The 24,553-nt window shown below is 44.0% G+C and overlaps 1 pseudogene across 1 annotated transcript in view; it reads right to left on the minus strand.

The window, feature by feature from the left end:
• Positions 1 to 24,217, minus strand: part of LOC309416019 (nipped-B-like protein) — a 90,028-nt pseudogene extending 65,811 nt beyond the window's left edge. Inside the window, exons 1-6 of the transcript in view lie at positions 23,515 to 24,217; positions 20,549 to 20,714; positions 19,277 to 19,407; positions 13,585 to 13,684; positions 11,792 to 11,943; positions 9,654 to 10,223 (exon numbers count right to left, since the gene is read on the minus strand). The product of the transcript in view is annotated as a nipped-B-like protein (transcript). The remainder of the gene's footprint in view (positions 1 to 9,653; positions 10,224 to 11,791; positions 11,944 to 13,584; positions 13,685 to 19,276; positions 19,408 to 20,548; positions 20,715 to 23,514) is intronic.
• Positions 24,218 to 24,553: the final 336 nt, after the last annotated feature.

The raw sequence follows: 24,553 nt of genomic DNA on the forward strand, positions 1-24,553 counted from the left end.
TGCCCCCCCACCCCCACCTCCAACCCCCTTACTATCTCTTTTGGTAGTTTTCAAGATTCTCTTAGTGTAATGAATAGCAGAAATCTTTAGCTACCAATTTCTTTGGTGGTAATGACCACCACTCAAGAAATACAAGCTGCATTTTTATTTCTACAAATATTAGAGAAAACTCAAAAGTTTTCAAAGTGATCTTACTGACATCTTACTCTGGGAATTGTCTCAAGTGAATACTTCTGAAGTTGCAACAATGGGACACCTATTGTTTTTCACAGTTACACTTCAAATAGAGGACACAGATTTGATTCTCCCTTGTCCTAAACTTTAAGTAAGTATGATAAAATTGTTCTGATTTGGTATTTGTCATGCTGAAAAATGACACTGCAGCAAAGAACATGGTGGTTCTTTTTACCTTTGGGTAGACTTGAGGTCAGAAGGACTTTAGTGCTTTCTGCTGAACGTACTTAGAATCCAGTGAACGAAGAAACAAAAGTAAAGTTTTCCCTCTCCTAGGGAGCACTACGAACAGGTATTTGAAATCTTCCTCCTGAAAGGAACTCCTGAAGGGTGTGGATAGTAAGGCCTATAAGCTGTATTTTAAGAGTACATGTCCTGGCAATGACTTCACATATTTCTGAGATGTCTAATGATGGTTAAGCCTCTGGTAACATGGAGGCTTAGAAGCCACAACACCTGTGTATTGAGGTGCAAAGAGACTGAAAAAGATGAAGCATTCTGGAACACTTTCACTCTACTACAGACATCAGCAGTTTTGAACAGGTGTCACACATTGAACATGTACCACATTCTGTTGGATGCTTAGACTTCAGACAAAACATCACCCATTATACAGAGAGAGTTGTGCCTAGTACTGTTGAGGTCGCTCCAGAACACTTCCTATAGGAGGAGGCTTGAGCTATTACATGTCTGAGAACAAAGCTCTTACAAGACCTGTTGATAATCGAAGAAATGTTTTTGTGGAAAGAATACACAGACAGGCAGGTATGATCTGTTGGCTGATGCAGTCAAGATTCCAAGGTTGAGAAGATTTGTTCTCAACCAAACAGTTAATTAACAGCCACATGAGGATGTGGACAATGGGCAAGCTACACCAAAGTTGTCTACACAGACAGGCCTACTGCCCGTATCACCACAACACACAAAAGGAAAAGAAGAAGGGTTGTAGTTGTAGGTGATGCTGCTCTGAGGAGAACAGAGGGTCCAATATGCTGCGTATACCCTCCTCACAGGGACGTCTGCTGTCTCCCTGGAGCCCAGGTTAAGGACGTCACTAGGAAACTTCCAAGCTTAGCGAGGTCCACAGATGACTACCCACTACTGATTTTCCATGTGGGTGGAGAAGAAGCAGCAATTTCTAGTCCACAAACAATTAAGAGAGAGTTTAGGGCCTTGGGACAGTTAGTGAGAGAATCTGAGGCACAGGTTATTTTTTCTTCCCTCCTTCCCAGTTGAAAGCAGTGACATTGGAAGGGACAGGAAGGGACAGGAAGATCCAGTCCATCAAGACATGGCTCTGTGGCTGCTGTTACCACCACAATTTGGGGTTTTTTTGATAATGGGATGGCATACACAGCACCAGGAATGCTGGCATCAAACGGGAGACACGTCTCTTAAAAGGGGCAAGATGGTCTTTGCCCAAGAGATAGTGGGGCTGATTGACAGGGCTTTAAACTAGATGCAAAGCGGAAGGGTGATAATAATATCAAGATTGTCTGTGACAGTCGATTGACTCCCTTCCTGACATGTCTGTACACCAATGCAAGCAGCCTGGGGAATAAACAGGAAGAACTAGAGATCTGGGTGCAGTCACAGGGCCATGATATCACTGCAGTCATGGAGACAAGGTGGGATAGCTTGCATGACTGGAACGTTTTAGGTACAGTTTGTCCTCTTCAAACACCTACTTGGAGGTATCCTGTGGGCTAGGACTCTAGAAGGTAGGGGAGCCCAAGAGAGTTGGTTCATAGTCAAACACCACTTCCTCAAAGCTCAAGATTGGAGCATTCCTTTAAGTAAGAAAACAAGTAGAGGAGGCAGGACACCCCCATGCATGAGCAAGGAACTGTTGGAAAAATTTGTATGGAAGAAAGGGGTTTACAGTAGGTGCAAAAAGGGACTGGTCACTTGGGAGGACTATAGGAATGTTGTCAGGGTATGCAGGAATGCAACAAGGAAGACCAAGGCCCTCTTGGAACTAAATCTGGTGAAGGAAGTAAAAGAGAGCAAGAAAGGCTTCTTCAAGTATATCAGTGGTAAAAGGAAGACTAGGGAAAATGTGGGACCTTTGGTGAATGAAGTGGAAGCCCTGGTGACAGAGGAGGCAGAGAAGGTAGTTACTGAATGCCTTTTTCACTTCAGTCTTTACTGCTGGGACTACCCCTCAGGAATCCCAGACCCTGGAGATAAGCAAAAAAGCCTGGAGGGAGGAAGACTCTCCACTGGTTGATGAGGTGGGTTAGAGATCATTTGGCTGAACTGAACACTCACGAATCCATGGGCCCTGATGGGATGCACCCGTGAGTGCTGAGGAATCTGCCTGATGTTGTTGCAACATCTCTCTCCATCATTTTTGAAAAATCATGGAGAATGGGAGTGGTGCCTGAGGACTGGAGGAAAGCCAATTGTCACCCCAGTCTTCAAAAAGGGCAAGAAGGAACACCCAGGAAATTATAGACCGGTCAGCCTCACCTCCATCCCTGGGAAGGTGATGGAACAGCTCCTTCTGGAGGCCGTCTCTTGGCACATGGATGAAAAGAAACTTATCGGGAGTAGTCAGCATGGATTCACCAAGGGGAGATCGTGCTTGACCAATCTGATAGCCTTCTATGATGCAGTGACTAGCTGGGTAGATGAAGGGAGAGCAGTGGATGTGGTTTACCTTGAATTCAGTAAGATTTTTGACATTGTCTGCCGTAACATCCTCATAGTGAAGCTCAGGAAGTATGGGTTGGATGAATGGACTGTGAGATGGATCGAGAACTGGCTAAGCAACAGAGCTCAAAGCATTGTGGTCAGCAGCGCAGAGTCCAGCTGGAGGCCTCTAGCTAGCGGTGTTCCCCAGGGATTGGTACTGGGTCCGGTTTTGTTCAGTATCTTCATTAATGACCTAGATGAAGGGTTGGAATATACCCTCAGCAAGTTTGATGATGATACAAAACTAGGAGGAGTGGCTGATACACCAGGGGGCTGTGCTGCCATTTAAGGGGATCTGGACAGAGTGTAGAGTTGGGCGGAGGGGAACCCTATGAAATTTAACAAGGACAAGCGTAGAGTTCTGCACCTGGGGAGGAACAACCCCATGCACCAGTACAGGTTAGGGGTTGACCTGCTGGAAGGCAGCTCCATGGAGAAGGGCCTTGGAGTCCTGGTAGACAATAAGTTATCCATGGGACAGCAATGTGCCCTGGTGGCCAAGAGGGCCAATGGTGTCCTGGGGTGCATTAAGAAGAGTATGACCAGCAGGTTGAGAGATGTTATCCTCCCCCTCTACTCTGCGCTGGTGAGGCCTCATCTGGAGTATTGTGTCCAGTTCTGGGCTCCCTAGTTCAAGAGAGACAGAGGACTTTTGGAGAGAGTCCAATGGAGGGCTACGAGGATGATTAAGGGACTGGAACATCTCTCATATGGGGAAAGGCTGAGAGACCTGGGGTTGTTTAGTCTGGAGAAGAGAAGGCTGAGAGGGGATCTTATCAATGGCTACAAGTATCTGAAGGGTGGCTGTCAGGAGGACAGAGCCCGTCTCTTTTCAGTAATGCCCAGTGATAGGATGAGGGGCAATGGGCATGAACTGCAGCACAGGGAGCTCCACCTGAACACAAGTTAAAACTTCTTTACTGTGAGGGTGACGGAGCACTGGAACAGGCTGTCCAGAGAGGTTGTGGAGTCTCCCTCTCTGGAGACCTTCAAAACCTGACTGGATGCGTTCCTGTGCAACCTGCCCTAGGTGATCCTGCCTTGGCAGGGGGGTTGGAATGATCTTCAGAGGTCCCTTCCAACTCCTACCATTCTGTGATTCTGTGATTCTGTTCTACAAAATGCTGTCAATGTTGTAAACCACACGATGATCTTCAGAAATTATCTTTTGAGAATGAAGTGGATTTCAGAATACTATTTTAGAACAGGGAAATACGTAGGCAGCTTTTGAGTCTAAATCTAGGGCTGCGTGGTAATTCAAGAGAAAAATATCTGACTTTCTGTAGTTGATCTTCCATAGTACCAGTAAAGGAACTTTGTTCAATCTCTTTTTAAATGGCAGGAATATCTAAATCTTGTAAGGTAAAAAGAGATTCTCCACTGATTTGGAAAGGTGATTGTATCATTACTGAAAAGCAGATACTGATGGTCATCCAGGTAACACCAAATGTAGCTGAGAAGCAGGTAACACCAACAGGAAATAAGGCTTCTGCCGAGAACAAATACACCCACGAACACCACCTCCACAGCCTTTCAGTAACAGTTGTCCTGACCACCCATGATAATCCTGGCACTGGTTCTTTCTATTGGTTACTTTTCCTACCGATTCCTAGTGGTAGATGGCACTGAGTATGGAAGAACTTTTACCACCTGCTGTATGTAAACATCTTTCTTCTCTGACTCTTGACTGGTTTCTTATCAAATCCTGTATAATGCAAGCAACTCTAAAATGCATCGACAGTGACTTAGCCTTCTTAAAAATGTAGTTTAAAAACCACTTCTTGTTTGTTTACCACTGGAATGGCTTCACTTGCTCATTGTGCATCAGTGACTTGGGTAGCAAATATGCTTCTGTCCAGAAGACTGCGCAGATCACTGACATCTCCATCTTACGGTTTTTATCTGCACACTTTCTAATCACACCACAGCACTTGCACCTTAAGCATTCATGATACTTTCTCTGATCATCTCTGAGCCTCTTCGGGGAAAAGGCCACTTGCCTTTCGAAGCTGATGCACCAAAGTCACACCACTGATCACATTCTTTGTTGTGATCCACGTGGTTAAAAAACAACTATTAACATTATCAGGAACTTAGGATTCACATATTTTACAGAATTTTAAAGGACTAGCAGTTTTCCACTTCCACTACAACTTCCAAAGGGTGACTCAAAACAGTACCTTCAATTCCTTTAACTCCCTTGCAGGTAAATGTTCACAGATGTCGACACAAAGTCTTTCACCCACCCTACATCCTCTTTTGCCAGAAGTATCGTTCCCTACACATGAAAGCTGGAAAAAACTGCTAGTGAACAAATGAAGACTAATGTCTAATAGTTGGTTCATAGCATGTTGGAGAGAAACTTCAGGAACATTCAAGTGCTACACCTTTTTAAATCCACAGCAAAGTGATCCTCAAGACTCCAGGCACATTATTTAAGTGGGCACCAAACTGTTGTACAAACCCGGACACAGCATGCCAGACTTTTTACTGGAGAAGCCTTTGGAAAGAGAGGCTTTAAGGCTTTAAAGAAGTTCCTAAAGGCAGAAGCTGGGGAAGGAGAAAAGAACCAGAGCATCCATATTACATTCATACTGACACACTGTCTGTTGGAAAAGCTAAGAACCTGGTGATGACAGAACCTGAGGAACACACTACCGCCAAAAGACTTCAAGAGACTGCAGTTACAATGTGTAAATGGAAGTGTCTCATTTTTTCAGTTGAACGTGATCCTATTTACCACTTTCACAGAAATTGAATGTTTTCATGAAAATGGCATCAGACAAATTCACCCTGGAACTCTGGCTAAACCAGTCTCAGAATTGGTAACTACCATCCTGAGAATCTGTGCCACCAGCAGACTCAAAACAGAAAAAACAGTCCCTTCAAAAGGATGTATTACACATAGTCCGTATGATTTAAGTACTTACTAGAAGAACAATTTGTCTACACGATTGAGAAAATAATAAAGAGGTAGTATTGCAAAGTGAATTTGTTAAGACTAAATATCATCAAATCAAAATAATTTTATTCCATAAAGCAGTAGGTCTTGTGGATTAAAGAGAACTGAGTGCCATATCTGGACTTTAGCACGGCTTTCTATATAGCTTCTCATAACAGTTTCACTAACAAGCTGAGGAAGCATGATCTAGGCAAAAATTCCGTAAGATTGCAGTATACCCTATTGCAAAACTGTGTTCACAGACGATCAACTGTTCTTGGTAAAAATGGATGAAGGGAGTATAAGTGAACAAGTGCAGCTTTCCAGAGCACTGTCTTAAGAACACTAGTTTAAAATAGTTGCCATTAAAAAGTTCTCGTGTAACAGAATTAGAAGGTATTTCATTAATCTGAAGATCCTAACAGCTTTTGGTGTTGAGTCTTTGAGAGAGAGGCTCACAATTGCATTTAAAAACAGAACAAAAAATTACAATTTTCTTGGCTAATTTGAATAACCTTTGGAAAGAAAGAAATTCAGTGAGAAGAAGCACAAACTTTTTATCCATCTGAGAAAGAGCAACTGTAACAGCATGAGAGGAAGACAGACAGGCTGTACAGAAAGACAGCAATATGTTTAAAACAACTTGCAGTATGAATAAAGGTTATCAGCAAAGAGCAGCTAGAGAATCATAGAATTGTAGAATCTCTGGGTTGGAAGGGACCAACCACCCCGCAATCAGCAGGGACAGCTTCAACCAGATCAGGTTGCTCAGAGCCCTGTCCAACCTGACCTGGAATGTTTCCAGGGATGGGGCAGCTAGCACCTCTCTGGGCAACTTGTGCCAGTATTTCACCAACCTCACTATGAAAAATTTCTTCATTACATCTAGTGGAAATCTGCCCTATTTTAGCTTAAAACCATTACCTCTTGTCCTGCCGCTACAGGCCCTGCTAAAAAGTCTGTCCCCGTCTTTCTTGTAGGCCCCCTTTAAGTACTGGAAGGCTGCAATAAGGTCACAGAATCACAGGCACACAGAATCATTAAGGTTGGAAAAGACCTTTAAGATCATCAAGTCCAACTGTCAATCCAACACCACTATGCCCCCTAAACCGTGTTCCAAAGTGCCATGTCTACATGTTCTTTGAACACTTCCAGTGATGGCGACGCCACCACCTCTCTGGACAGCCTGTTCCAATGCTTGACCACTCTCTCAGTAAAGAAATTTTTCCTAATATCCAATCTAAACCTCCCCTGGCACAACTTGAGGCCAACTCCTCTCCTTCTATTGCTAGTCACCTGGGAGAAGAGACCAACACCTACCTTGCCACACCCCCCTTTCTGGTAGTTGCAGAGAGCGATAAGGTCTCTCCCCTCAGCCACCTCTTCTCCACACTGAATAACCCCAGTTCCCTCACCCACTCCTCACAGGACTTGTTCTCCAGATCCTTCACCAGCTTCGTTGCCCTTCTCTGGACACGCTCTAGCAAATCAATGTCCTTCTTGTAGTGACAGACCCAAAACTGAACACGGGATTCGAGGTGTGGCCTCACCAGTGCTGAGTACAGGGGCAAAATCACTTCCCTACTCCTGCTAGCCACACTATTTCTGATACAGGCCAGGACGCTGTTGGCCGCCTTGGCCACCTGGGCACACTGCCGGCTCATATTCAGCCCGCTGTCAACCAGCACCCCCAGGTCCCTTTTCTGCCGTTCTCCAGACTCTTCAGACACTCTTCCCCAAGCCTGTAGCGTTGCACGGGGTTGTCGTGATACCTTCCAAAGGTGACAAACTCTCCTTTTTCACCTAAGTCCCAGCAAAATCTCCCTGTTCAGCCAGGCTGGTCGTCTTCCCTGCCAGCTTGTCTTATGGCACATGGGGACCGCCTGCTTCTGCACCGTTAAGATTTCCTTTTTGAAGACTGTCCAGCCTTCCTTGACCCCTTTGTCCTTCAGGACTGTCTCCCAGGAGACACTCTCAACCAGTGTCCTGAACAGCCTGAAGTCTGCCCTCCAGAAATCCATGGTAGTAGGTTTGCTGACCCCCCTCTTTACTTCACCAAGAATTGAGAATTCTATCATGTCATGGTCACTAAGACCTAGACGACCTCCAACCACCACATCTCCCACCAGTCCTTCTCTGTTTGTAAATAGCAGGTCAAGCGAGGCACCTCCCCTGGTAGGCTCATTTACCAGCTGTGTCAGGAAGTTCTCTTCCACACACTCCAGCAACCTCCTAGAACGTTTTGTCTCTGCTGTGTTGTTTCCAGAAGATGTCTGGCAAGTTGAAGTACCCCGCAAGAACAAGGGCTAGCGATTGCGAGACTTCTGCCAGTCACCTGTAGAATGCTTCATCTGCCTCTTCACTCTGGGTGGGTGGTCTATAACAGACTCCCAGCAGGATATCTGCCTTGTTTGCTTTCCCTCTCATCCTTACCCATAAGCACTCGACTTGGTCATCAACAATTGTTGAGCTCTATACACTCAAAACATTCCCTAACATACAGAGCCACCCCACTGCCTCTCGTTCCTTGCCTATCCCTTCTGAAGAGCTTATAGTCATCCATTGCAGCACTTCCAGTCATGTGAGTCATCCCACCATGTTTCTGTGATGGCAACTAAGTCATAGTTGCACAACAGCTTCCAGGTCCTCCTCTTTGGTGCCCATGCTGCGTGCATTGGTGTAGATGCACTTGAGCTGGGCTATTGATTACCCCTCAAGACTGGCACGCTACCCCTAGGCTCATCTCTACGGAGCCCGGGTTTATCCTCTTTCCCCTTTGAACCTAATTTAAAGCCCTCTCAATGAGTCCCACCAACTCATGAGCGACAATCCTCTTCCCCCTTGGAGAACTAAATCCTCTTCCCCCTTGGAGAACTCCACCTGCTGCCAGCAGGCCCAGTGTTGTGTAAACCTCCCCATGGTCAAAAAAACCAAAATTCCACTGATGCCACCAGCCTCTGAGCCACATGTTAGTCAGGTGTGTTTTCATGTTCCTTTCAGTGTTCCCCCTGCCACCGAAGGGATTAAGGAAAACACTACCTGTGCTCCCACCCCATCAACCAGTCGCCCCAGCGCTCTGAAGTCACTTTTAATCGCTTTTGGACTTCTTAGCGCAACCTCGTCACTGCCAACCTACATGACCAACAGTGGGTAGTAATCCGTGGGCCAAACCAGACCAGGGAGTTTCCTGGTGACACCTCTCACCCGGGCCCCAGGGAGGCAGCAGACTTCCCTGGGGGTTGGGTCTGGTTGGCATATTGGGCCCTCTGTACCCCTCAGAAGGGAGTCGCCTGTGACAATTACCCTCCTTTTTTTCTTAACAGAGGAAGTCTTGATGCGTGGGGCTGGGTGACTCACCCCAGGCAACCCCCTGGATGGACCATGTCAAGGTCCTCATGTGCCTGGCCCTCGAGTTCCAGAGCCCCATACCTGTTGTGTGAGGGCAGCTGGGACGGTGAGGGAGGCCGGGAGGGGATTCGCCTGCCGCCCCGAGCAGGGACCTGTTTCCATTTCCCCTCGTCTCTTAGGTCCCCTCCTTCAGCCCGGCAGCAGGAGGGCAGGGGATCCCCCGCCGCTTGTGGGGCCTCCACCGGCTGCCTCTGCCTCAGGGGCGGCCGGGTGCGGCTCCACCGATCCATCCCCCTCTCGCACCCCCTGATGCTCCTCAGCCTCCCCACGGCCTCTGCCCGCTCTGCCCCAGGCTGAGCAGGTCGTTCCCCTGTCACACCGCACACAGGTGATGTCTCTGCCGCCCTCCGGCACGAGCGACCGGCTCAGGCACCGCCTGCAGCCGGACACCGGCTCAGCCGCCTGCTCGAGCGGGAGCTCGGTCTGGGCCGCCACATTCCTCCTGGCCACGGCTTCTGCGCGAACTGCCGCTCAAACTGACGCGCCAAATGTCGCGCTAAATGACGCGCCATGCCCTCCTGACGTGCCAGCCCTGTTCGCCGCGCCGCGGGTCGCTCGCGCGCCCGGGGGCTGCTCTGGTACGTGAGCGGCTTTGGCCGCCGCGCCTGTCCCCGCCCACGCGGCGTCAGCGCTGCCGCTCGCCAGGAGCTCGCGCCGCCGGTTCGGCGGGGGCGGGGGGAGGGGGGGCGCACCCTCTGTCTCCCCCCGCTTTCGCCGCCGCGGTTTTGCCGCTCGAGGAAGGGAACCCCGGCGCGATCCTCCGCCCCGGAGCCCTTCGCCTCGGCGGACTTCGCCTTGTGGAACCTCAGGAGGCTCACACGGGCCCATTCCCCGAGCTTGTCCGGGTCCCTCTGGATGCCATCCCGTCCCTCAGGCGTGCCAACCGCACCGCTCAGCTTGGTGTCGTCCGCAGACTTGCTGAGGGTGCGCTCGATCCCGCTGCCTGTGTCACTGATGAAGATGTTAGAGAGCACTGGTCCCTGTACAGACCCCTGGGGCACACCACCTGTCACTGATCTCCACCTGGACATGGAGCTATTGACCGCTCTGGATGCAGCAGTCCAACCAATTCCTCACCCACCCAACAGTCCACCCTCCAAATCCGTATCTCTCCGATTTAGTAATTGAATTAATTCCAGTCTGTGCAACCACGTTCCCCAAGTCCCCAGAAGTCCTTGCTACTTCCCTGTCAGAAGTACAGAAATGCAGTCTCTGCCCCTGCCTTCGGTAATTGCCTCAAGTTCCTATTCTATGCAAGAAAGCTTAGATACTATAACATCCTTCCTGAGATCTCTCACTGGACTGATCACGTCAAGTGCCACTCTTTTTTGTTCTCCCAAACAAACAATTAAGTATGTTGCTGATTTTCTTCATCAAAGTTTGCGACCTGTCAACCAAACTGTCAAGGGGCTAGTGAGAGTAGCAACAACAAGCCCTGCATAGGTACTTGCTGTTTGTTCATCGCTGGAAAATTTATCAGCACAACTTACACTCCAAATCATAGGCAAAAACCTCACTGTCAGGGATCCCATGTTCTAAATAACACTCTAATTTACTGTAATTTACACACCTCTTCCATACATTTCTAAAATACAAGGTTAGAGGAAACAACGTCTGGCAAGATTCTTGTAGCATCAAGAACTGGTTCTCTCAATCAGGGTGCATTGATCTCTTTAAGAAGGCAAAATGGCAGCAGCATTAGTAAGAGTATTTCAGTTGTGTGCTTTACCAATAGGAAAAGTAAAGCTAACATACAGGTAAACAAATCAAAAAGCTCCTCTTGTACTTCTTCAGCCCCTCTAATGCTGAAACATTACCATCTGAACTGTAAAATCAGATTCTTTTCAGAAAAAATCTGAAAAGGTATCCCTTCAAAATGGGGTTCTGAGAGAGCCAGGTGAAACAGCAGCAACTTGAACCAAAAAGGAGTTCAAATGTTCTTCTGGATGAGTGGCAATCATGTTTACGGGCACATGTTGTTGAAGATTGTGTTTAGAAAGGGAAGAACAAAGAAATCCATTCCTTCTGAAGGTCGTCTTTGCCAGTTACTGCATACCTCAAGCATAATGCCAGCCAATTTAGAATTAATCTAGTCAACACTACAAAGGTTTGGTAAGGCTAAATAAGCTGGCAGCAAATCTTAGGTTACATTGGCAAAAATGAGGTTTTTGCTAGTACAAGTAAATGATGGCCATAACTAACAAATAAAAGGTTTTGGGTTGTTTTGATTTTTTCTATTGTCATGTATACATGACAACTGTGCAAGATGGGTGTTCGGAGGGGAGTCATGCAACATCAGCATGTGTTTTACCTTTTCTTCTTCCCTTCTATATATATATTTCTTTTATAAATAAAGTATATACTACCACTCTGTACAGCCAGGAAGAAAAAGCTTAAACACACCTGCCAACTCAAAGATTTGCATTAAGCGTGTGACTCCTTCAGTGAAATGTGCCCATGAATGTAAAGCTGCTGTGAGGTAGGAGAATAAAGCAAACATCACAGACTTACCTTGCTGCATCTGAGGATGTGGTGTGTAACTAGGAGGATGTGAATATGGCATGTATCCTGCAGGGCTTTGAGGAGCATCGGGACTAGGCACTGGACTGTTCTGTTGTGCCATAAAGCTGTGCCCAGAGCTTGTCTGTGGTGACACAAACTGGCTAAAAAGAAAATTCAAAAATGTTTTTAAAAGCTGGAAAAGCAAATTTAGATGAGTGTTGTTTCTTTTGAAATATTATACACTCAGAACACTACAACTTCTTTCAGATTTAAAATTCCAACACAATCAACAATCTCCCTCAAAAGCAGTATTTTAAGCTGTCAATACCTTCCCAATTTCAATCTATTACTTAAGAGTCACAACTTGGGTACTACTTCAGTAAAAGTAAGGAATAGAATAAAAAGCATTCTTAAAGCATTTCCCACCTAGGGACAGGAAACAATGACACAAACACGTACTAAAATAAGATCTGCAATTTCCAAAAGTTTGTCCTAGAAGTTTGAACGAAAGTGACAGCCAAGTTTTAATTACCAACTAGGTCACTAGGATTAACAAGGAGCCATCTACTCTAAAAATGATTTTTCCTGTAAGATTTCAAAGCGTTTCATCTAACAGAGCTATGCTGCCAACATATCGGAGTGCGATAGGCAGTTAGGTGGGACCTGAGCCCAGGTCCACTGAATACAGCTTATTCTTTCTCTGGCTTCACCTTAGACTGATCCTACAGATAGGAAGCCCTGAAAATAACACAGGCTTGAGAGAATAATACATGCACATTATAACTTACATTCTTATATCAGCTTTTCAAAATAAAACGAAACCAAACAAATACTTCAGAAAGTACATTACATGCTTCCACAACCCTCAGCTCTAGATAGCAACTCTGTGAAGGTCGGCTTCCGTAGAAAGACACAGCAAAGTCTTTAACACAGGGATTTTGCAAGGATTTTGAGAAGATTTTGTAATACTCATTGTAATATTCACAATTCAAAAAACCTTCTTCAATATCCCTTTCAGATATAAAAGTAAAAAAGTGTACTGGTTTTTGTGCAGATACAGAGCATTTCATTTGCCAAAACAATTACAGTGACTTGAAGTGAAATGGGAAATAGGTTTATTTTAATCATGGTATCTGGTAACTGAAGATGAAACCTGTTAAAGCCCAGTAACTGGGTTGAAACTACATACAGAACTCTTTCCTCGAGTCCAGAGTGCTTTATTATATTAATAGAGGCCTGGACTATAGGTACGTGCTCCTGGCCAATGCTCCTAAGTTTAAAAAAGAACCAGAAAGCTGGTGAGGGTGCTGCTGGAAGACTGGACAAAGTACGGGGCCCATCCTCCACTGAGCGGCCTTTTGTGTAACTGTCACGGCACTACTCCATGCTTTAACAAGCCTTCCCTGCCGCCCTCCTGTCACACTGGTCCTGTGACACATGCTGGAACACACCAGCCTCTTCTCTCCTGTCCTCCTGCCACCAGGCTCAGCCTCTGACACAGGTAGAGAACAGCTGGAGGGGTGCCAGGAGGCAGGGGGACTCCTCAAGCAGGAAAGGAAGTTTGCCAAAATTATGGGAGGGAGAGAGAGCGGAGAATCATGACTAATCCTTAGACTACAAACATTAATTCACCGACAGAAAGACCTTTCTTTGCCAGCTGAAGAAACTCCCCCCGCTGTCACACAAATCCGTCTGGACGCTGATCGCCTTCCACTCACATGCTTGCAGCAGGAATTGACTGCCACGGTAGGAAGAATTTGCCGTTCGCTGCCTCTCCCACCCCGTTTAAAAGAAGGAATTACCTGGACGGGCTGTGTGAGATAGTGGTTTGCTGATAACTGGAAGATGCAGGACTACCACGCATGGAATTCTGAGAAATGTTAAACTGCGACATCATCATCCCTGTTAAAAGGAAGATAGCAGCATTACTTTACACACATTTCCTTTTTAACCAACGAAGTAGCTCCTTTCAGAAATTACTGTACACAAAGAGATTATAAACTTCACAGACATTAACATCATCTACCCACAACTGTTAGAAAACATTAGAAATCACCGATTCCATATAAGACATCCAATTCACATCATTACATTAAAAAATGCTCCCTAAAGCAGTGTCAGCTACAAATACTAACAGCAGTTCCTTCCTCGGTTCCTTAGAGCTTCCCAAGCTAAAACCTGCCCGTAGAGAAACGTTTTGTAACAGGACACGTACTCCACACCCCAGGTTGGTGTGTACAGTACTCAATGTGCCAATAATTAAAAGATCCAGAAACTTCACAAGTCAGAAGAACACAGAAAACTTATCTCCCATTTTCAGAGCAAGTCCAGGAAACACTCACCTCAGGCTGAGTGCTGCAAGATACTCCCAACTCTCACATAATGCCTGCGTGGTTCCTTTCTACGCAGCGACAAAAGCTTTCTATTCCACCTCCAGTACGCTTGTAAGGAATGTGTCCGGGTTTCGGCTGGAATAGAGATAAATTTTCTTCCCAGAAGCTAGAGTGAGGCTATGTTTTGGATTTGGGATGAAAAAATGTTGATAACGTGCTGATGTTTTGGGTTGTGGCTAAGCAGTCAAGGACTGTCCAGCTCCTCAGGCTCTGCCCTGCCAGCGAGCAGGCGCAGGGTGCACGGGGAGCTGGGGGGGCACGGCCGGGACAGCTGGCCCGGCTGGCCAAAGGGATGCTCCATACCGCACAGTGTCATGCTCGGTGTATGAAGCTGGGGCGATGAAGAAGGAGGGGGAGGAGGGACGTTCAGAGTGATGGCGTTTGTCTTCCCAAGTAACTGCTACATGTGATGGAGCCCTGCTTCCCTGGAGATGCCTGAACACCTGCCTGCCCATGAGATGTGGTGAACAAATTCCTTGTCTTGCTTTGCTTGCGTGCACAGCTTTTACTTCAGCTATTAAACTGTCTTTACCTCAACCCACAAGTTTTCTCACTTTTACTCTTCCAGTTCTCTCCCCTGTCCCACCGTGGGGGCGTGGGTGACAGGCTGCGTGGTGCTTAGCTGCCGGCTGGGGTTAAACCACAACAGAGTGTTATCAAGGAAGGTGCTGAAATATCTCTGCAACTGCAAAGCAGAACCAATATCCCAACTGTAGGCTCCCACAGCCTGGAGGTCCCCACAGTCATGCTTTGGAAATTCGGGACTTGTACTGGCTGGCAAGCTGCAAGTACCAAGGCACTTGGAAGTTCCTCGTTTAAGAGGCATTTGGACAATGCCCCTAACAACTTGCTTGAACTGTTGGTCACCCCTGAAGTGGTCAGGCAGTTAGACTAGATGATCACTGTAGGTCCCTTCCAAGTGAAATACCCTGTTCTATTCTCTCCTAACTTGCATCACTGTTAGGGAGTATTTAAAGGAATTTTTTTTACCACTCTTCGATACAGGTGTAAAGAATTCCCTAACGACAGCACGACACTGGAAGTTGAAGTGATGCAGAGACACAAAAACTTAAAATTCATTTAAGTTATTTTAAGGAGAGGATCAAATGCCTTGCAGCTAAAACAGTGGCAGAACTCTCGTGTGTGCTGCAGCTCGGGAAGGCACAGCAAGTGATCCACAGCCGTGGGTAAAAGCACATCAGCAGTACAAATACTTCAAGGCAAACGTTAGACAGAAGGCTGACTGGGGTCCCCAGTCCAGAGCATTTGGGAGCTGTCAATCCTCCAGTTGCTATCACCGATTTCAATACTGCAATATTCACACAAGCCAAAGGAGTTTCAGAAATCCACCCTGCCACCCTCTTCTCTCTTCCCTTCTCCCCAGCAGAGGAGAGTCGGGATAACCTCCCACGAACGCAGCCGCTGCTGCCTCCCGGGAGGTGTTAAGTGCTGCATTCCAAGCACTTTAGCGCAGGCAAACTACCGCGGAGCAGGAGTGAAAGTCCCATGTTGTGCTGGAAAAAAAAAAGGTAAAAAAATCAGAGACCTCCGTACTTCAATACACAGGACATTTCGTTGTGCCGAGTAACAGAAGGGACTCCTCAGCTCCCGCAAAATCCGTTTAAACGGACGCTGGCCGCCTCGCACAGAGGCAAGTGAGGGGGAACATCTGGGGGTTTTGTGCTGGCGGCAGTGCCCGGCGTGCCCGCTGCCCGCTCACCTCTCACTGCCGCTCTCAGCGCGGCTGGGTACGGTCTTTCCGTCAAACTGCCAACCCTGAACATTCATGTACAGAAAGCTGACAGAATGTGCCCGAACGAGCGTGAACTACACAGACGAAGGTTCCGTTTATGCTTAAAGCACAGACTGCACTTTCAACATACTTGAAAAATTTAGCCATTTATTGTCTCCTCCCTAAATTTAAAACACGTCTCGAACCACAGGTGGGGTAGGTTTTCGCTAAAAGAATGACAGAAAATATACAAATTAATCCATTTTTAATGCCGTTTAAAAAAAAAAACAACAAACAAACTAAAACTTATTGTGTGACGGACAGCTCTCACTTCTCTCTGTTTGGGAGAGGGGGGCATGGGAGGCAAAACCTGGGTAACCTAGAGGAAAAATGAAAAAAAAAAAAAACCCCACAACAAAAACAAACCAAAAAACACCAACTAACCAACAACAACAACAACCCAGCATTTCCTAAGTTTCCAGACAGATAACAAGTACACCAGATAATGCTGTAAGGTGAAAGAAGTAAAAATGAGCCCCAAACATTTAGTCTAAAAAGGAGTTGAAAATAGCCCATAGCCATTAGCACTAAAATATTTTCTTGTACCTTTATTACATTGTCGTCATATCACTAAGCAGCAGATTTATGGCTCCATTTATGGCACTTCTATACTTTAAAGAGTTAAGATTTCTTTTAAATGCAAGATTAATTTTGAATGTTGGTAACCTGAATTCAGGTTTGAGAAAACATTGTCCTGGTAGTCACATTACTAAAATTACTTTCCTTAACACATACTCCCAGACTTGACTATAGTTTTTTGTTTGGAAAAAAGTGATACGCTTAAGTCCATTTTAGCATTCCTGCTAAATGCCAGAGAATGCACTACATAAAAATGCAGCTCAAGGTCTCAGAAGAAGTTTTGTACAATTGAACTGCATTACAGCATCATGCATGCTTAAGCTAGGACTGCTCAGCAAGAGGTGATTTTTCAGTTAAATATGCACTCTTATTGACGTGTATGTCTGCAACGTTTTTCCCTTTTACAGGCACACGTGCACTTGAATTCTTGTATAAATAAAAAAACATTATGCAAGGAATTGGTGTTTATGGAAAGAGGCATAAGATTTTGATCCCCCCAAATTGATGAGTTCTGATAAATGGCATAAGGTGAATCTTAAGTCCTTCCTGAAGCCTAAGCGATGCTATGAATACTAACCTATTGAAGTACACTATTTTAGCTGATTTTCCAACACACATGTCCTGAAAGACAAAGCAAAGTGTCGAGAGAGAAAAGCAAAAAAAAATTATTAAGAAAACAGAGACTAAATAATATCTTAAGTTTAAATAAATATTTATAAAGAAAACGACTTCCCTCAAACACTGTAAGATGCAAGACAGATGCAGTTGCAAGATGGCACCCAGAACCCTCCACGTCACCTGATGAAAAAGGTCTAAAATAAAATTAACATTTTGCCCTTTTACAAAGTTAGCCCTGACACCACATGGTGATGTGACTCAGTCTGTTCAGACAACCTGGTAGCAGAAAACCATCTGAAAAATCTGACTAAAACTCCAGTCTAGAAGTCTAAGGTGTATGAAGACTGCTTCGACCGTGGGACTGTGATCAAAAGGCTGGGAATAAGAGTTTGCACATTGCCGCTACGTTACCTGAAACAAAATACGCCAGCAATGGTGGGGGGAAGGTGAGGGGTGCCTGCTCCGGACACGAAGAGGGAGGAAGTGTCCACATCGTCACGAAATACATGCTTCTTGCACCATTTATTCACCATAACTAAAAACAATTCTTGCTCTAAACTTGGTGTTGAACTACAGATCAGTATGAACATGGGACAAAACATCAGCACAGAATTCTACTTGTGCTTTACCTTACACTCACAAGAATTCTAAACACAGTATTTCGCTTTCTGAAGATGTCTTTACTTCCTGACAAACTGTACTGAACCGAGAATGTTATTCCGTGCCTAACGTAGTTCTTTAGCCACGTGAGCCTCCTGTTCCTGCACCAGGAATGAAGGCTAGGAGAAATGAATTTGAGGTCCCTTTCTCCATACCAACACAGGAACTGACACTCAAGGGATCCTGGTGCACACACCCACCCCAGGCTGGGTAAATAGACAGGGGCTTCCACCTTCGTTCCTCCTCCATTGTGGGTGTTACAAATACTGGGTCACGGTACCCAGCGCTGACTTCACCACGTGCTGGACTCAACAGACGGCAGAAAAAAATTCTTCTACTCTACAAAACTGGTGGAAAACTCTAATTCAAGCATATGTTCTTTGTGGGACCACTCTGCGCGCTGGCAGGGCAGTCACAACTATTCCCACAGCTGGAAAAATCATACTCTGCCACGGCTACCACTAAACACAGGATCTGGAGCCTGTTTTCAGAGCTTAAATTTCAGGATATATCTATCAGTGAACCTACAGACATTCCAGGAAATTTCTGCCTTCTTTCAAGGAGCATTATGTGTTCTCTCCTTCGCAAGTTCTTTTCAAATGTTGTATGGCTTTTACTCACTAGCCTAGGTGAACAAACCTAATAATCTCATTTTATTATTTTTCCCCTCCAAAAACACCCTACGCTTCCTATCCCCCGTGGACTCTCGTAACACTTCTATCTATACCCCCACAGCGCTAGCAAGGCTTTATCCTCATACTGCAGACACTCTGGAAATTCCCCTACTCGTTTCATCGTTTGGTATTTAAGGCACATACTTCAGCTGCAAGCCTCCAGGTCTACAGCTAGAATTGGTCCAATTAATCCTTTGCTTGGTCTCTCTCCTTCTTCATCTTTGCTGTAGTGTATATCCCACTACACCGCAGAAGAGAACTGGCTGTCAGAAGAGTAAAATCTGCGGGGCATCACGAATTGCTCAGACGAGGAATGGCAGGGAGGAGCTGTTAAGTGTGGCCCATTCAACTTTATTCCTTGCCCCAGAACTGTTACGAACTACCGCTGCAATGGTACACTGTAATTCTACAGATTTTCAGTAAGATCAAGACACATTTTTCCAACTTCAGTTATTTACTAAGACAAATCTATGAACCCAGCCCTAGAGAAATTCAAACAAAATTATTTTAAAATAAAATCTCATCACTCATCCTAGAGGTTAAACTTTGTACTGAAATGAAACAGTTTTTACAAAAATACACCTTAGAGTTTCTTTCCATGCTTATTCTAATAAAATCGCTCTTAGAAGGTGCCAAGGTACGTAGCTTTATATGACTACCAAATACTAGGTAAGGCATAAACATCACAGTTGTGCTCTCTCTATTTGTGGTTAGTGTCAGTCCCCTAAACTTATAGAACAACATAAAACGCAGTCAATAAATAATCAAAACTCCTTACCGCTTTGTACCCCGTATCTGTTTGGCATGCTTTTCTCCCTGAGAACATTAGGATTCCTTGCCAGGATAGCCTGCAGCAAGACTGGTATATCTCCCTCTGGATCATCACTGCCAAGGTTATCTTTCAACTCTCTGGAATTGTGGAAGTAAGCAAATAAAGAGGCAAATGCATTTTCAAATTATAAGAGACTATGAGTCAAGTAAAAAAACAAAGAAAGAACCAAAATGAAATATAATATATTAAATATAGAAAAAAACAAGTCTGCAAAGCACTGTTCCCTGCCTCTATTTTTTTCCCCTCTCTTCTTTAAGGAATGGCAGAAGAGGTATTCCTCCTAGTCTTCAAACTCAGTTTCTCTTACTAAGCACAGTAACTTATTTTCTGTTACCACAGCATGCAAGGCTGTCACTTTCAGACTGTTACAAAAAGGTTCTTATGCCCACTTTTACATCGTGATCTTCTCCATAAAGGAACACTTTGGCATAACATCAGGGAAGTCTTATCGTAGGAGTGAAAATAACGTCTGCATGAATGTATAACACGCAGGTTGCAGACCACCGCTTTGCGAATCTTTTATTTTAAAGAGGGAAATTGCCACAGGTGACATCACAGGATTCTCTCTGAACCATAAAAAAAATCTCATGGGTTTTCTATAAATGCACCCGTGCTTTCACTTATTGTTTGCTTTGAGGACTTTTAAAGGCTACTTCCATTTGATTAAAACAGTTGATTGGAACACGTAGGAAACAGACAGGGTGGTCAGCATAAGACAATTCAAAGGACACCAGGGAAAAATTTAAAAAAAAAAAAAAAACAACCATAAAATTAACAAAACGAGAATACATTAGCATACTTGCTGGTTATTGAAGTTCAATACCTAATCAGAATTGACATGGGTCTTACATGGGTGTCTCAAAAAATTTTCCTGCTGTCTGATACTGGGTATATAATTTGTCTATGCACAAGTGGAACACAAATGAGCATTGCACCATCAACAGCACAAAGTCTGCACTCCTAGCCAGCAAGAATGGAACGAGCATCAGACCTAGAAAATAACCCCCACTGTTAGGGAGAAGGGCTGCTGGACAATTATTAATGTTGGGACTGACCGAAACACTTGGCTCATATAGCAGTCATCTGCTAAGCAAGCCTCGTAAAAAACCTGCATGTTCTAATCTTCCGATTCTCACAAACATCCTTGTCAATCCAGTTACTTTTGGTTTCAAGGAATAAGGGTGGTCAACTGATACAGCTGAAGTTCAAAATACATACATGTGATCTGTTGACACCTGATTGAGACTGTGGACAAGCTGTGAAACCAGATTTTCATCCCTGCAAGCCAGAAGGCAGTTCACCTCTTCAGCTATCCGCCCATTGAAAAGAAGGCTTTTTGTTGTTGTAGCAGGTAAAGGTGATGGAAGAGGCAGCTGGTTCAAAACTGTTACCAGGAAACAGAAAGGAGTTCAGAATCATTTCATGAAACACAAGCATACAAATACGGACACCTTCTTACTCCCTCGCGTGACTAAGAAAGAAAACTTGACAACTGAATTGAAAATATAGGGAAGGCTTCTGGATTTTTTAAATCATAAACGCACACACAAAGGCTGGACTCTGTTTTAAACAAAGTAATGCAGTCAAATCCACAGGTTATATTGCCGTATTATTGTAAATATTTAACTGTGCTAAAGCAAGTATCATGAAGAGAAACATACTTTTAGACATTCCAGAACATTAAGTTATTTAATATGTTAATATGACAGTTTCCTCTTGGAGCCAAAAGCACTGACAAAGGAAGGAGAGGCCAAATCCTTGTCACTGCGTGCAGTGCTGTAAATGCATTGAGCATTTAAGTGCATTAAGCATACTTTAAGTTTTCTGCTCTGATCTTCATATTTCATTAGTGTTCCCACTTTGTATGGTCAGGGTAGAAAAAACCAAAACCAAACAGCCCACCAAAAAAACCAAACAACCCCAAAAACCAGTTTAAGCCACTAATTAAATTCTCCGTTTATTCTTCTCTTGTTGTATTTATTTCTATATAAGTCATCTTCTCAAGAAAAGAGAAGATATCATTGGTTGGCATGATCACTAAAATGCTAATTCAGTCCATAGACCCACTTACAAATCTTGATAAAAGGCTTTAATGAAAACACCCATCACAATATTCCAGATTACAAATGAGCACACTATACTTGCAGAGGGCATGCTTGAGTCTACAGACATAACAAAGAAGTGTACCATATGAGAAGCCCTGACCAGGTGATTTGCAGAGCTACACAGACAAGAGGAGAGTGAGCCAGAAGAGGCCAAAAAGCTAGCTGCATGGAGAAGTCATCTTCAGGGGTCCAGGAAAACAAGCTGACTCTAACTTCAAGCTCCCAGCCTGATTACAGCTCGAGATAAACGTTTTAACTGAACCTTTAGAAATAGCTTCAGAAAAATGAAGTCAAAGACACTCTTTTGGCTCTTTTATAGTTTGAAATTCATTATTAAAAATAAAAAAGGGAGGGAATTCCAGTATTTTTCCCCCTATATAATGCATATCATCACTGTGTTTAGAAATAAATTGCCATTCAAATTAAAGCGTATAATATATTAAAACAGGTAGCTTTTGCTACTTGCATCAGATTACCTTCAATGTGCCAGAAACCTGGAAAAATTAGCAAGATCAGCAAAACATATTTCTTAAAATAGCGCAAATTCAGCTCGTTAACTAGCTTATTCTACTGCCTCTAGTCATCCTGTCCTCTGCGCTTTTAGGGCAAGAGGTCTTGCCCACTCCAGTTCCTTCTTTTCACATGGAAAAAAATAAGCGGAAGCAGTTACAAGCCTTTCTCGTTCAGTTGCTCCTGCTGCTAGACATCAGGTAAATGCAACAGATGAAGAAGCAAATGCACCTAACACAAGGGCTGACCCCACCAAAGGTAGTTCAGTGTTTCCAGAAACTCCGCACTAGGAGTCTGACCAGTGATTTCTAGCAGTTAAGTATTTTGACTTTCTCTAGGACCTTACCCACAAATACTTCATGCTGGAAAACTGCCCGGAAACGTTATTATTTGCATCAGGATGGACCATTGTTAAAGCTACATAAGGACATATACAGACACATCTAAATACATAAGCAGCATCTTCCAATCCGATATTTCAGGATATCAGAAGGACATGAAGAAGTGGGTTTTTTCCTCCAATACATCTGCTTTTTTTTACTGTAGGCAATTAAATTCAATTGCTGGGTATATACTTTCACTGTCTCTTGGAAAGTCTCCAAATTTCAACAGTATCATACTAAAAAAAAGCACTCGGAAGAAGCACCTGGGTCACTGAGCCCAATTATCCTCAGACAGACAATGGAGCTATAAACTCTTCCTTACATTTCACAAACAAGATGCATCTTTGTCCCAACTGCTCTTACCGCAACGGTTGTTCTAGGACCTCATTATAGGAATAATAAACCTCCTCTTAGTTTTCACTACATATTTATTTTTAGTCACATTTTAACCATTTGGTTTTGTGCCAGTGTCAGCTTGTAATGTAAATAGTTCTTTCCTTTCCTTGCATTTTGTCTTCCTGACATATTTAAAGTCAGCACACCCCCACATCTGCTCCTTCTGTAGGCACAACAGTCGAGAAAGAAGACTCACAGGCTCAGCTCTTTATTTCCATTCTAGCAGCCATTCTTTGTACCTAGTAATTAGAGTATTAATTAGAGCAACTTTTTTGTACCTCGTCCGAAACTAAGGAACGAGGTTTCAAGTATATTCAGCATATTCCACAATTCTCTCCAGTTAGCTGAGCACCACTCTAATCCTCCCTCCCTGTCTCTCTGCCCCCCTCTTGCTCCCCCGCCTCCTCCCTCCCTCCAGTAACGATGATGAAATGTATGCTTTAGAGAAGCATTTTATCATTTATATGTTTTTCTCTATTTGTGGGGCACCCAGACATGCTACTGAATGACATTCCAAACAAACAATGAATGCCTATACTTTGTTCCAGGTTTCCTTAAGGTTTTTTTAATCTACATTTCATTTCATGTTTAAACTAGCATGTTTTATTTGAATAGATTTTTAAAATTCAAGCAATGACAAAACTAACATTTTTAATGCCACATCTGATTTTGAACAGATTTACCTTTAAGAGCTATTAAAATAAAACTATTTTTCATAGTTTGGAAATGCACGTGTTTACTGAAGGGCTAGATAAAGCATAGTAAAGACAAGAAAAAGAAGAGTACTTACGGTCTGTAAGACTAGCAATCCCGGCAAGAGTAGTGATGGGAACATGAGGCATATCCCCATTCATCCTGAAGTTCTGGGATAGTAGTGTGTACACAGATATTTTAGTTCAGGTGCCAGCTATCAGTACTTCCCATCTCCCAAGCACTAAAAAAAAAAAAAAAAAAGGAACAGAAACAAATGAAAATTTTCAGTTTACTTTGTTAGAATTTTAAATTCAGTAACATAAATGAAACACAGACTATACCTTCAGCTGTGTACTAGAGTGGGTAGGACAATGTAGACTTTAAATATCAAATGGTATTAAGCAATCCAAAGGCAAGCTTCTGCTCTCAGAAGCAGTCTCCTTCACCAAAAAAGATGCAAGATAAGGCAATCAAAATAAGATTTGCTCAGGTTATACCGTACCAACTCAAAAATTGGTAAGAAAACTTCTGTTAGCTCATACTGCACTGGATAGCACTTAATGCATAACCAGTTTAAGTTATTAGCTGCTATATTCACTTCCCATTTCTGCAGGAGGAGATACTTATCATGTAAGAAGAGGCTAGCAAAACCAAAAGGAGTAATTTACCGATGCAAAATTCAAGGTGTAAACCAAGTGGCAAATACAAACACAAAAGTAGTAGGTATTTCAAAATCAAGCTGAAAATCTCTCTTTAATATTAAGCTCTGTCTGGTCAAACTACTACCAGAAGCTGTATCATCCCCTCCACACAAAGAAGAGGTTTAGCCACCACTGACCTCGCTCGTTTATTTCCTGTGAAAGAGCACAGATTATAGTCAGCTACTGAAAAAGGAATTTCTTCACCCAGTTTTCACTAACTATAAAGATCCCAACTGTAATGAAGTCTACACTGTGAACGAAAAAAAAAGGTCGTCACAATAATTTCAACTGCAGTTCCAAAACAACAAATATTTACCGAGATCACACCTCACGATCCACTACTATTCTAACAAAATGACAAAAATTGAACTTAATATTTTCTGAAGACAAACCAAGTAAATTAAAGGAATTTGATATGCATGTGGTTACCTATTA

Source organism: Phaethon aethereus, assembly GCF_964289735.1.
Source record: "Phaethon aethereus genome assembly, chromosome: Z".
NCBI classification, from domain to species: domain Eukaryota; kingdom Metazoa; phylum Chordata; class Aves; order Phaethontiformes; family Phaethontidae; genus Phaethon; species Phaethon aethereus.